General features: G+C 40.1%; 1 protein-coding gene and 1 pseudogene across 7 annotated transcripts in view; both read right to left on the bottom strand.

Annotated features, from left to right (window-relative positions):
• DPY19L4 (dpy-19 like 4) overlaps positions 1-13,683 on the bottom strand; it is a 96,691-nt gene that overhangs the window by 30,380 nt on the left and 52,628 nt on the right. The gene's annotated exons all lie outside the window — the stretch shown is intronic.
• Positions 9,769-10,968, bottom strand: LOC136398036 (DNA polymerase beta pseudogene; annotated as a pseudogene).

The raw sequence follows: 13,683 nt of genomic DNA, 5'->3' as shown, positions 1-13,683 counted from the left end.
AAATCTTAGCCTCTAATTTTCTGCAACAGATTGTTATTCATTTCTTAAGTGACCAAGAAGACGTGTGGGTTACTAAAATGAGGACGAAATAGCATTAATATAGTGAGAGTGTAGCACAATTGTACTCTTGCAGTGAATATAAATTATACTTTTTCTGACTGACCTGTGGTGGCACAGTGGATAAAGCATTGACCTGAAACGCTGAGGTCACTGGCTCAAAAACCCTTGGCTTGCTCGATCATGGCACATACAAGAAACAACCATGAGTTGATGCTTCCTGCTTCCCCTCCCTTTCTTTTTCTCTCTCCCTCCTCTCTCTAAAATGAATAAATAAAATAAATAAAATAAAATATAAATTTTTTAAAAAATCATTACTTTTTCAGAAGGCAATTTGGCATAAGCTATAGAAATTTTAAATACCTCAAGACAATCTCATTTCTAGTAATCTAGTTTACAGATATGTTAGCATAAGTGTATAAATATATACATACAATAGTTTTAAATGCAGTATGTTGTTTGAATAGAAAAAAATTAGAGCCAAGCTCTTGTGGAGTAGCTCAGTTGGTTAGAGTGTCATCCGAACACACCAAGGTTGCGGGTTCAATCCCTAGTCAGGGCACATATAAGAATCAACAAATGAATGCACAAATAAATGAAACAACAAATCAATGTTTCTCTTTCTCTCCCTCTCTAAAATCAATATATCACAAATTTTTAAAAATTAGAGCCCCAACTATTCTTTAATAGGTATTTTTAAAATAAATATTATAAAAACAGAAAAGTTAAGTTTCATGTATACTGTTTACCTAGTTTTGTTTTGTTTTTAATATAGATATATGGGACAGCCAAAAATAAATTTTGGAAAGATATTGTTAATAGTGGTAATGTCTGAGGAATGGAATGGAAGAATTTTCACTTGTTACTTCATATATTTCTACATTATTTGGGTTTGTCATGATCTGAATTATAACTTTTGAGATTAATTTTTTTAAAACAAGGATTAAAAAATTGGGGCTCTTGCCTGACTAGTGGTGGCGCAGTGTGATACTCATCGGCCAGGAGGTTGAGGGTCCCAGTTTGAAACTGGAGTTTGTGGGCTAGAGCATACATTTGCCAGCTTGAGCACGGGATCAACGGCATGATCCCAAGGATGGTGGCTAAAGCCCAAAGGTCACTGGCTTGAACAAGGAGTCACTGGCTCAGCTTGAGCCCCAAGCTGAGAGGCAATCAATAAAAACAAAGTGAAGCCACTACTACAAGTTGATGTTTCTCATCTCTCTCTCCTCCTCTTCTCTCTCCCTTCCTCTCTCTCTAAAAAATAAATAAAATGGGGCTTTTAAAATTATTAAAAACCCAGGTGCATGTAAGAATGACCTTGTGGCCCTGGCTGGTTGGCTCAGTGGTAGAGCGTCGGCCTGGATTGCAGGAGTCCCCAGGTTCGATTCCCGGCCAGGGCACACAGGAGAAGTGCCCATCTGCTTCTCCACCCCTCCCCCTCTCCTTCCTCTCTGTCTCTCTCTTCCCTTCCCGCAGCCAAGGCTCCATTGGAGCAAAGTTGGCCCGGGTGCTGAGGATGGCTCCATGGCCCCTGCGTCAGGCGCTAGAATGGCCCTGGTTGCAACAGAGCAATGCTCCAGATGGGCAGAGCATCGTTCCCTGGTGGGCATGCCGGGTGGATCCCGGTCAGGCGCATGAGGGAGTCTGTCTGACTGCCTCCCCATTTCCAACTTCAGAAAATTACAAAAAAAAAAAAAAAGAATGACCTTGTGCAAATAAAAGACAGTACATTACTTTTATGTTGTAGATTGTAGTGGAAACACAAGGAACCCATCACCCTAGGTAATGGTAAAAGTTGAAGATGGAAGACGAAGAATTTATAAACATCTGTATAAATATCAGGAGATAATTTTTATAATTAGTACAAAGGAGAACAATGAGATCTTTGCATGGCATATTCCTTGATGTTAAACTCGAAAGACCAGAAGAACCAAAGGCCAGAGTATACATGTGAACTATCATGGTTTTATAAAAAAGCAGAGCTATGGAATAAAGTAATATTCATTCATCTAATACTATTTATTTATTTATTTATTTATTTATTTATTTATTTAGTGAGAGAGACAGGAAGGGAGACAGACAAGAAGTATCAACTCATAGTTATGACACTTGAGTTGTTCTCTGATTGCTTCTCATACATGTCTTGGGCAGGGAGCTGCTCAAGGTGAGCCAGTGACCCCTTGCTCAAGCCAGCGACCATGGGATGATTTGATCCCACTCTCAAGCTGGTAAGCCTGCACTCAAGCCAGCAAACTTGGGTTTCAAACCTCTGTCTTCAGCTTCCCAGGTTGATGCTCTATCCCAGGGGTCCCCAAACTATAGCCCGATGAGGGCCGCATGCAGCCCCCTGAGGCCATTTATCTGGCCCCGCCGCACTTCCGGAAGGGGCACCTCTTTCATTGGTGGTCAGTGAGAGGAGCATAGTTCCGAATGAAATACTGGTCAGTTTGTTGATTTAAATTTAATTGTTCTTTATTTTAAATATTGTATTTGTTCCTGTTTTGGTTTTTTACTTTAAAATAAGATATGTGCAGTGTGCATAGGGATTTGTTCACAGTTTTTTGTTTGTTTGTTTGTTTTTTCTGTATTTTTCTGAAGCCGGAAACGGGGAGAGACAGTCAGATAGACTCCCGCATGTGCCCCACCAGGATCCACCCAGCACGCCCACCAGGGGGCGATGCTCTGCTCCTCCAGGGTGTTGCTCTGTTGCGACCAGAGCCACTCCAGCACCTGAGGCAGAGGCCGAGGAGCCATCCCCAGCGCCCGGGCCATCTTTGCTCCAGTGGAGCCTTGGCTGCGGGAGGGGAAGAGAGAGACAGAGAGGAAGGAGAGGGGGAGGGGTGGAGAAGCAGATGGGCGCTTCTCCTGTGTGCCCTGGCCGGGAATCAAACCCGGGACTCCTGCACGCCAGGCCGACGCTCTACCACTGAGCCAACCGGCCAGGGCTGTTCATAGTTTTTTTTATAGTCTGGCCCTCCAACGGTCTGAGGGACAGTGAACTGGCCCCCTGTGTAAAAAGTTTGGGGACCCCTGCTCTATCCACTGTACCACCAATGGTCAGGATAATAACCATTTATTAACCACACATTGTAGGATGGCCAAAGCACTAGAGAGGAAAAAAGAAAAACAAGATATGGCTACAGCCCTCAGGTTTATCAAGATAAAAAAAAAAGCAAACTGAACACATGGGAAACAATTAGATAATAAATATAAAAATTTATGTAAGGTCTAAGGTGATGTGAAAGCAAAATAACCAATTTGAGAAAAATGTACTTAATGATGGTTTTTAATAAATGAACACTGACTTGAGCCTTGAGAGAAGTCGTGGATGTATATACAATACACATTGCTAAAACTGAGGAATTGCTTTAGTTTCCTCTGGTCAACCAATATCTTCTCCTAACTTCTCCATTTCTGATAATATCAACCTATCCTTCCAGTCAGCTGAATCAATACTACAATCTGGTTTATAGCTAAAACATCTAAATGGTTTTCAGGGCCTTCTGAAATATGCCCATGACTTGCCTTTCCAGTGGTTTTCTCCTACTACTTCTCTATATGATTAAGTGTTCCAAACAGTTTGCAGAACAATCTCAATGCTTCTATCCCATAACATACATAAGTTTCTCGTTCTTGGTACAAATATACCCCTTTCTAGTTGCCACCTTAGACTCTCATTCCCTTTTTAGCCAGACTCCCTAAAGTCCACAGTCATCTCTTTCTTCCTCACCTTCTACTCTCTCTGATCATGTCTTCCTTTAAAAATTCCTACTTTGGGCTTTGGCCAGTTTGCTCAGTGGATAGAGCATCAGCCCAGCATGCGGACATCCTGGGTTCAATTCCCTGTCAGGGTCTACACGAGAAGTGACCATCTGCTTCCCTTCTTCTCCTTCTCCCCCTTCACTGTCTCCTCGCCTTTCGTAGCCAGTGGCTCAAATGGTTCAAGCATCGAGCATCGACTCCAGGCGCTGAGGATAGCTCAGTTGATTCACCACAGATGGGGATTGCTGGGTAAATCCCAATTGGGGCACATGCGAGAATCTGTCTATCTCCCCTCCTCTCACTTAAAAAAATTCCTCCTTTGGCTCTGAGTTGCAGCTCTTCCTAGGGTTCCTCCATCACAATCCCTACTACTACACTCATGCAGTTTCCAATTCTTACATATTTTAGTTTTGGCCCCTTTCCTCCATATCCATTGCTATTCTCTTCTAAATTCTATTGTGACACCTTCTTAACTGGTTTATTTTTTTCTAATCTTGTTTTTCCTGAAACCTTTCTTACATTATTGCTGCCAGAGAGATCTTTCTTAAAAAAAAAAAAAAAAAAAAAAAAAAAAAATATATATATATATATATATATATATATATATATATATATATCAGCATGTCAAATTTCTGTTTTAAAACACCTAATCTGGTCCCTCTTCTAATTCCTAAAATACTTCTGCCCAGATTATATACACACAAGAAAAGTGACAGTCGAGTCAATCCCTATTTCTCTCTCAACACTGTCACCCCAGCTAGAAAACACTCCTTAAACTGGACTCTCCTACCCACCCTCAACAACATAGTTAGTACCTTCCTTTTGGGTGACCAAAGCACCCTATGTATACTTTTCTGCTAGTTTCAGCTTTACTTTCACTCTTGGTTTATTTATCTACAATAGGAATTCTCTGAGAAGAAAGCCTCAATCTTCTCTCTTTAATCTTTACTGCCTACCTAGCAGAATGTCTAGCACCTACTAGGTGACCATGCATCTTATTTACATAAGTACATGATCATGCTCTTATAGGCCTAGTGAGTAAGTTGAAGAAGAATGATAGAATATGCAAACTGGACATGAAAAAAAAGGCTCTTGAAGCAATGAGATGAAAATTGAAACATAAATCACTTAAAATACACTTGGTTTAACTTTCTTCACCCTCCTTACTAGGCATTATGGGATGCTAACTATTAGAGTGAACCACTATTACTGTTTTAATGTTTCCATAAAGAGATTCCCACTAATCATAGGTTTGGCTGTCTGATAAAATATTTGAATTCCTCATAAGAAAACATTTCTAAATGCATAGAAAGAATATATGGGCTTACAAAGGAAACCAATTATACTGAAATACTGATATCAAATAATAAAAGTAAATTTATAATAGCAATATTTGTACTTCTTTAGTAATACATTAAATGCAGGTCTGGTAACAACTATACTTTCTGAAGTAGTGATGTATAAAAATATTATTTTAAGATATCTGTAAAATTTTAATATGAGGAAATAGCCATGTTTTCTGTTAGAAAATAGCACCACAGGTACTTCTAAAATTACTGTGATTTAGTACCTATATTTATAATTAAAATAAATTTAACTTAGAAAAATCTTACACTGGATTCATGTTCTTTACCTTTATCTACCTCAACTGTCATTCCTCTACTCAGAACCTTACTTGCTCCTCCTCAGATTTATCTGAGAGAAAGAATTAAACTCAACCAGCTCAAACACTTCTAGGCTTTTATATTTTGTCTCTTTCTCCTGCAGGTTGTATGTGTATACGTATGTACAGTAGAATTACCTGGGGGCTTTGCTCATTTAAGAAGGCCTGAGATTTTGGTACTAAACTCAATTTGGGGTAGAAGACACTAGAAGCCCTTTTGATCACATTCAAAGAAGTGTTCTCCAATATACTATTATCAGAATCAAAATTATTATTTTTCATCTCTGGCTAACTTACTCCTATATATTATTTCTCGTCTGAATACAAACTTCAAAGAACAGAGTATTGTTTATTGAACCTTACCCTAAAAGCCCCAGTGTTAACTAATTAAGCAAATCAAGTTACTTTTAGAAATCCCAGAAATTAATAACAAGTTGGGTCATAGCATTTATAGACACTGTTCACAAAAATTAGGGGATATTTTATCACTTCATATTCATTTTGAAATATCCCCTAATTTTTGTGAGCAGTATAAATAAAAGTAATTTACACTAATAACATGTTAATCCGTGGAAAAACTTTTCTTTCAGTGTTCTCAGATAATCCCAAATACATTTCAATAATAATTGGCATATTAACTTTATAAATAATATGCAGTATTTATTCTGGGGTAGTCATTCTGATTTTGCTTTTGTTCTTTCTGATTTTATTCTGATTGTAAAAAAATTGAAAAGTACCCAAAAAGTATAGACACATAAATTTTTTTTTTTTAGATACATAAATTTTTAAAGTTACACATAATCTAGTCACTCAAAAATAATCACTTTGAGCCTGATACATAGTGGTGCAACAGATAGAGCGCTGGCCTGGGATGCTGAGAACCCAGTTTCAAACCTCCGAAGTCACTGGCTTGAGCATGGGTTCATCTGGCTTGAGCATGGGTTCATTCAGCTTGAGCGTTGGATCACAGATATGACCCCATGGTTACTGGCTTGAGCAAGGGGTCCTGGCTTAGCTGTAGCCCCCCAGTCAAGGCACATATGAGAAGCAATGAATAAATAACTGAGGTGCCCCAACTGTGAGTTGATGCTTCTCATCTTGCTCCCATCCTGTCTGTCCCTCCATCTCTCTCTCTCTTAAAAAAAATATCACTTTATTTAGCAAAATTGTGATCATGCTATAACCTGCTTTTTCATTTACTACTATATATTTATATAGTATTATGAAGTCTTAAATAATCTTAAGAACATAATTTTGAATAGCTACATACATTCAATAGGTGGATATACCACAACTTAAATATGATATAATACAAGCAATAAAGTGAAAAGGTAACATACAGAGTAAGAGAAAGTATTTGCAAATAATATAGCTGATATAAGGTGGTAATATCAAAAAAATATAAAGAATTCCTACAACTCAATAAAAAAAATCAAATATCCCAATTTAAAAATGGACAAAGGGCTTAACAGAAGTTTCCCCAAAGAAAATATACAAATAGCCAACAGGCACATGAAGAGATGCTCAACATCACTAATAATCAGGAAAATGCAAATCAAAACCACAATGAAACAACATCTAACACCCATTAAAAAATACAAATAACAAATGTCAGCAAGAATGTGGAGAAATGGAATCTTGTGCACTGTTGATGAGATTAAAAAATGTATTGTATGTCCCCCTGTATAAAACACATCTTAATTTGAGGGCCCAAAATTTGAAAAAAAATGTATTACATAAGTTATTGAAGTCCAGTTTTATTCATCATAAAATTCATACAACTCCTCATTGTAGGGGCCCGCCTTACCCTGAAGGTTGCGTGAGAGGTTGCATAAGGAACAAGGAACTTAGAGCTGACCCAGCCCCCAAATCCTGTTTATCTAGATTTGTAACAGTTTTAACAGTTTTAAAACTTTTCTACTGCCTGCCCTATGTTACTATGCCATGTGACTTCTCCCCCCCTCCTCCCCCAATAGCTAATAGCCAAGTCTGCTTTTGGAAACTGCTTGCTTGCTCAGCCTATATAAGACCTAGTTTGTGAGCGTTTAGGTGTGGCTCTCATCTGCGACTTTTTAAGAGTATAGTGTCCCTGAGACACCCGAGAGTCCGCCCCTGCGCAGGTTAAAAGCTTGGCCAATAAATTTTCCATCTAAATTCCTGAAAGTCTCCGACATCTGTTTTGTACCCCGGTGGATGCTACACTCATCACTGTCAAAACTCCCATCCATTAGCTTGTCCTCATCTGTCTCTGATGATGAATCACTGTCTTCAACGGGTGGAAAAACAAGCACAAAAAAGTGGGAAATGCAAGTAAAAAACCCTACAACCATTGTATAAGATGCAACCAGTTTTAAGACCCCATTTCGAAAAAGGATGCATCTTATACATGGGGAAATACGGTAACCACTATGGAAAACAGTATGGAGGTTCCTCATAAAATTAAAATTAGAACTGACTGACCAGCGGTGGTGCAGTGGATAAGGTCTTAACCTAGAATGCTGAGGTACAGGTTTGAAATCCTGGGCTTGCCTGGTCAAGGCACATACCTGCTCATCTCTCACCACCTTTCTGTCTCTCTCCCCTCTCAAAAATCAATAAATAAAATCTTAAAAAAATAAAGAAAAACACAAAGGGAAAATAGAACTGCCATATGATCCAGCAATCCCCCTTCTGGGTATATTCTCAAAGAATAGAAAGCAGGGTCTCAAAGAGGTATTTGCACATTCATGTTCACAGCAGGATTATTCACAACAGCCAAAAAATAAAAGCAACTCAAATGCCCATCAATAGATGAATGGACAAAACATAATGCGATATATATGTAATGGAGTATCATTCCTGTCACATATGGATGAACCTTGTGGACACTGGGTAAAGCGAAATAAGCCAGTCACAAAAAGACACATACTATATATATGATTGTATTTGTATGAGGTATCCTGAAGTAGTCAAATCATAGAAGCAGAAAGTAGAATGGGAGTCACCAGGGGCTGGTGGGAGGGACAAAGGGAGATCTATTGTTCCATGGGTATAGAGTTTCAGATATATAAGGTGAGAAAGTTCTAGAGGTCTGTCTCTCAACAATGTTAATATATTTAATACTGAGGTATATATATATATATATATATATACACACACACACACACACACACTTAAAAATGTCTAAGATGGTAAATTATGTTATACTTTTTTTTAATTTTTTAATTTTTCTGAAACTGGAAACGGGGAGGCAGTCAGACAGACTCCTGCATGCGCCCGACCAGGATCCACCCAGCACGCCCACCAGGGGGGATGTTCTGCCCATCCAGGGCGTCGCTCTGTTGCGACCAGAGCCACTCTAGCACCTGAGGCAGAGGCCATGGAGCCATCCCCAGCGCCTGGGCCATCTTTGCTCCAATGGAGCCTTGGCTGCGGGAGGGGAAGAGAGAGACAGAGAGGAAGGAGAGGGGTGGGGTGGAGAAGCAGCTGGGCGCTTCTTCCGTGTGCCCTGGCCAGGAATCAAACCCGGGACTTCCGCACGCCAGGCTGATGATCTACCACTGAGCCAACCGGCCAGGGCCATATGTTATACTTTTTTACCACAATAATAAAACACAACTTAAACATAATGATCTGCATCGTATTAAGCATTCATTCTGCATATAAGCAATTTACAGTATCTAATAAAGAGATGGTTAAAAAACTACAAACTTCTAAAGATGGTAATACTTCTTTCATCTAAAAAATAAAGAAGGAATGTTCTGGTATGAATTACAATTTAAGAATAATTACTTTAGGCCCTGGCTGCTTGGCTCAGTGGATAGAGTGTTGGCCTGGCATGCAGATGTCCTGGGTTTGATCCCCGGTCAGGGCACACATGAGACGTGACCATCCGCTTCTCTTCTTCTGCCTCTCCCCCTTCTCTCTCTGTTCCACTCTCATCACCAGTGGATTGATTAATTCAAGCATCAGTCCTGGGCACTAAGAATAGCTCAGTTGATTCAACCATCAGCCCCAAATGGGGGTTGCCGGATGGATCCTGGTCAGAGTGCATGCAGGAGTCTATCTCCCATCCTCTCACTTTAAAATAAATAAGTACTTTAATTAATATACAGACTCATATATTGCTTATTATATACTGCTTACAAAAATTAGGGATATTTCAAAATGAATATGAAGTGATAAAAAATCACCTAATTTTTGTGAGCGGTATATTTATTTATTTTTATTTTTTTAAATAATAGTATAAGAGGTTTTATTGACTACAGTGCATGAAGAAGAAACATTCATTTAAAAACACCAAAGACCCTTACATAGCAAAGGTTAAGAAATAAATTAAGACTCTTGTTGGGCTGTGCCTGGGAGGAAGGATGCCTCATTCACTTCGATCCTTGGGTTCTCGGTATTTCCACTGGACGTAGTCAAAGATGTCTTTCTCACTATCCACTGGCAGGGGTTCTCCAGTGACTCCAGTGACTCCCAAGGGGCGAACTGTGTATTCCTTGACTGTGAAGCCTTTTTCTAGGGCATGAGCTCTCATATTCTTATTGACAATATCACTCCCAGTGAAATAGAGACCACAGGAATACTGATCCTTGGGTATCAACCTGATATCAATTCTCCTGTGTGGATATTCCTTTTCATCATTTTTACTGGGAAGATGGCAAACACCCATGAATTTTGTTTCACCTTTTGACAAAGTATCGGTAATAAAGCTGACCTTTTGTAACTGCTCCACAACACGATGTAATAGCTTTGGCTGTTTGTTTGATTCAGAAGTAAAACTTGGATGGGTCAGAAGAACATCCATGTCACCACTGGACTCTGCACCTCTTCTGAAACTGCCACAGACTGTAGCAATGTATTCAGAATCCACTTTTTTAACTTCATTTAGTACAATGTCTTGCATTTGTAACATCTCTTCACGAGGAATTCTTTTCTCAAAGTCCTCAAAATATTTCAACCCAATTCGCTGATGATGGTTCAATTTATCTTCATTTTTTCTGAGATCTTCTAATGTTTTAATTCCTTCATCTACAAATTTCCTTGCAGTAGATGGACCAATGCCAGTAACTCAAGTCAGAAAACTGATGGATGAACTAGTATCATCCTGATGAATCTTTTCTAGTTTACGCAATTTTCCAGTTGCTAAAAATTCATCAATCTTTTCAGCAATTTTTGTTCCTACTCCGGGCAATTTCTTAGCTTCCGCTCCATTCTTTATTTTATGTGGGTACTTTGCTATCACAGATGCTGCTTTTCTGTAAGCATTGTATTTGTGGATCTCCTGGTTCACGTTCTTCTCAAAATTTGCGAGTTCTGTGAGCATGTCGGTGATTCCCCCGTTGAGAGTCTCTTGTGGTGCCTTCCGTTTGCTCATGGTGGCTGCACCCGAGAACCATAGGGTGCGCAAAGCCAGGGACTGGCCCCCTCTCCCAGCTCTAAGGAGGGCCAGGGAGCTTGGAAAGGGGGGTAGGACCAGCCCAGCCCCCGAACAGCCCGTGTGACCCGCTGAACAATGGCTGCCTCTGACCACGGTATATTTATTTTCATGTACCTTATTCACTGTGCAGTGAAGGATTAACCTTGCCCAAAAAAAGATTTGGCTCTTATCCCCAACTTCTGGGAGGTGACTTCTAATCCTTTAGAAGTCATATGTGACAAGAGTAGCTTTGTTTACTTGGGTTCATGATTGATAGTTTATGCTAAGAATGTGACTTATCATGGGGGCCTTGGGCCACATGGTTATCAGTTAAACCTCCGGAGGGGCTGGAGACTAAGGTCAACCACATATACATACATCATTGAGCCTCAATAAAACCTATAATTACTGCCTGACCTGTGGTAACGTAGTGGATAGATTGTTGACCTGGAACATTGAGGTTGCCAGTTCGAAACCCCAGGCCTGACCAGTCAAGGCACTTACAAGAAGCAACTATAAATTGATGCTTCTAGCTCCACCCCCCACTCTCTAAAAATCAATTAATAAAAAAAAAAGAAACTTATGAATATCAAAGCTCAGGTGAGTCTCCCTGGTTGGCAACACTCCATGCATAGCGTCATATATCATTTCTGAGAGAACCAGGTGGCTGCACTGGCAGGGACACTGGCAGTTCTGTGCCTGATTTCTCCTGGACGCTGGCCTATATGCCTCTTCCCCCTATCCTGTTCCTGTGATAAACCATACTGTGAATATAACAACTTCCTGAGTTCTGTGAATCCTAGTGAGTTACTGAACCTGTAGCAGTTTTGGGAACCCCACACTTGCAGTTGATGTCAGACTGAGGGTGATGTTGGAACTGCTGTGAGTTTCTGGAGAATTATATCCTGTATATTTCTATAACTTCCATCATTGCTAAAATAGTGACATATGAACGAACTAAAAACTGCTGCTAAATTAATATATTTTTATAATGTTTATTAATGAGGTGGCATGGTTTTGTGTAGAAGCAAGAAAAAAACAAATTTGAAAACTAAAGACTTAAAAGGAAACACAGTACCTAAACAACTATACCTTATCTGGATATTAATATATGAATATCCATTTTGCTTAACAAATTTAAGAAGGTATATAGAACATTAAAATGATCAAGCTAATAAAATGGAAAATTTTGCTTTATTGAACATTAAATGGAGTTCGACATGTACTTTGTAAGAGCTCAATTGCAATTAAAAGCAATAAAAGAACTTATGTGACGAAAAGGATAAAAGGAAAATACAACTACTCCAAACTCCTTAACAAGACTTATAAGGTGCTATGCATGCTCTTTGTACTTCGGCCACAATGAGCTCATTTTCACCCCTCATAAGTCCCTCCCAAAAAAGAGCCAAGTTTCTTCCTATCACAGGGCTTTGCATACGGATATCTTCTACCTGGAGTACTCCTCCTTCTGTTCGCCTACTTCACTGCTACTCACCCTTTAGGCCCCAACTCAAGTATCTTTTTCTTAGAAAGCCTTTCCGCAAGATTTCTTCAGTCAAATTCAATTTTTATGTTTTCACAGCACCATATGCCTCTCCTTCACTTATCAAAGTTATAATTTTATTTTTGTGTAATTAACATCTGTCACCTCCATTAGGCATAAGTTACATAAGGTTAGAGACTGTGTATCCACGTGTCTTCACCACTGCACCTCCAGCACCTAGCACAATGTTTGGCCCTTGGAAGACATTCAGTAGTTTTTGAACAAATTAACGAATCAGTAAATGTCAATTCGCTTTACTATAAATGCCTTAGTAAATTCCAATTAGATTTTAAAAGTTTATAGATTTTTAGTTTTTATAATTTCTTTTTTTTACTTTAGTGAGAGGAGGGAAGGCAGAGACAAGACTCCCACATGTGCCCTGACTGGGATCCACCTGGGAAGCCCACCAGGGGGCAATGTTCTGCCCATCTGGGCCATTGCTCTGTTGCAACTGGAGCCATTTTTTAGCGCCTGAGGCAGAGGACATGGAGTCATCCTCAGCGCCTGGGGCCAACTTGCTCCAGTCGAGCCATGGCTGTAGGAGGGAAGAAGAATAGAAAGAGAGAGAGAGACACACACACACACACACACACACACACGCACACACACACACAGATAGAAACAAGAGGGGAAGGGGTGGAGAAACAGATGAGCACTCTCCTGTGTGCCCTGGCCAACAATAGAACCCAGGACATCCATATGCCAGGCCAACACTCTACCACTGAGCCAACTGGCCAGGGCCAGTTTTTATAAAGTTTAACAAATGTGCCTGATCAGGTGGTGGCACAGTGGATAAAGCATCGGACTGGGATGCCGAGGACCCAGGTTTGAGACTCCAAGGTCGCCAGCTTGAGCGCGGGCTCATCTGGCTTGAGCAAAAAAAAAAAGCTCACCAGCTTGGACCCAAGGTCACTGGCTCCAGCAAGGGGTTACTCGGTCTGCTAAAGGCCCGTGGTCAAGCACATATGAGAAAGCAATCAATGAACAACTAGGAGTCCCACGAAAAACTGATGATTGATGCTTCTCATCTCTCTCCATTTCTGTCTGTCTGTCCCTATCTATCCCTCTCTCTGACTCTCTCTCTGTCACTGTAAAAAATAAATAAATAAAAATTAAAAAAAAAAAAAGCCCTGGCCAGTTGGGTCAGTGGTAGAGCCTCGGCCTGGCATGCAGGAGTCCAGGGTTCAATTCCCGGCCAGGGCACATAGGAGAAGCGCCCATCTGCTTCTCCACCCCTTCCCCTCTCCTTCCTCTCTG

This window comes from Saccopteryx leptura, chromosome 3 (genome assembly GCF_036850995.1).
Source record: "Saccopteryx leptura isolate mSacLep1 chromosome 3, mSacLep1_pri_phased_curated, whole genome shotgun sequence".
NCBI lineage: Eukaryota > Metazoa > Chordata > Mammalia > Chiroptera > Emballonuridae > Saccopteryx > Saccopteryx leptura.
This window is presented reverse-complemented; position numbering and strand designations above follow the sequence as displayed.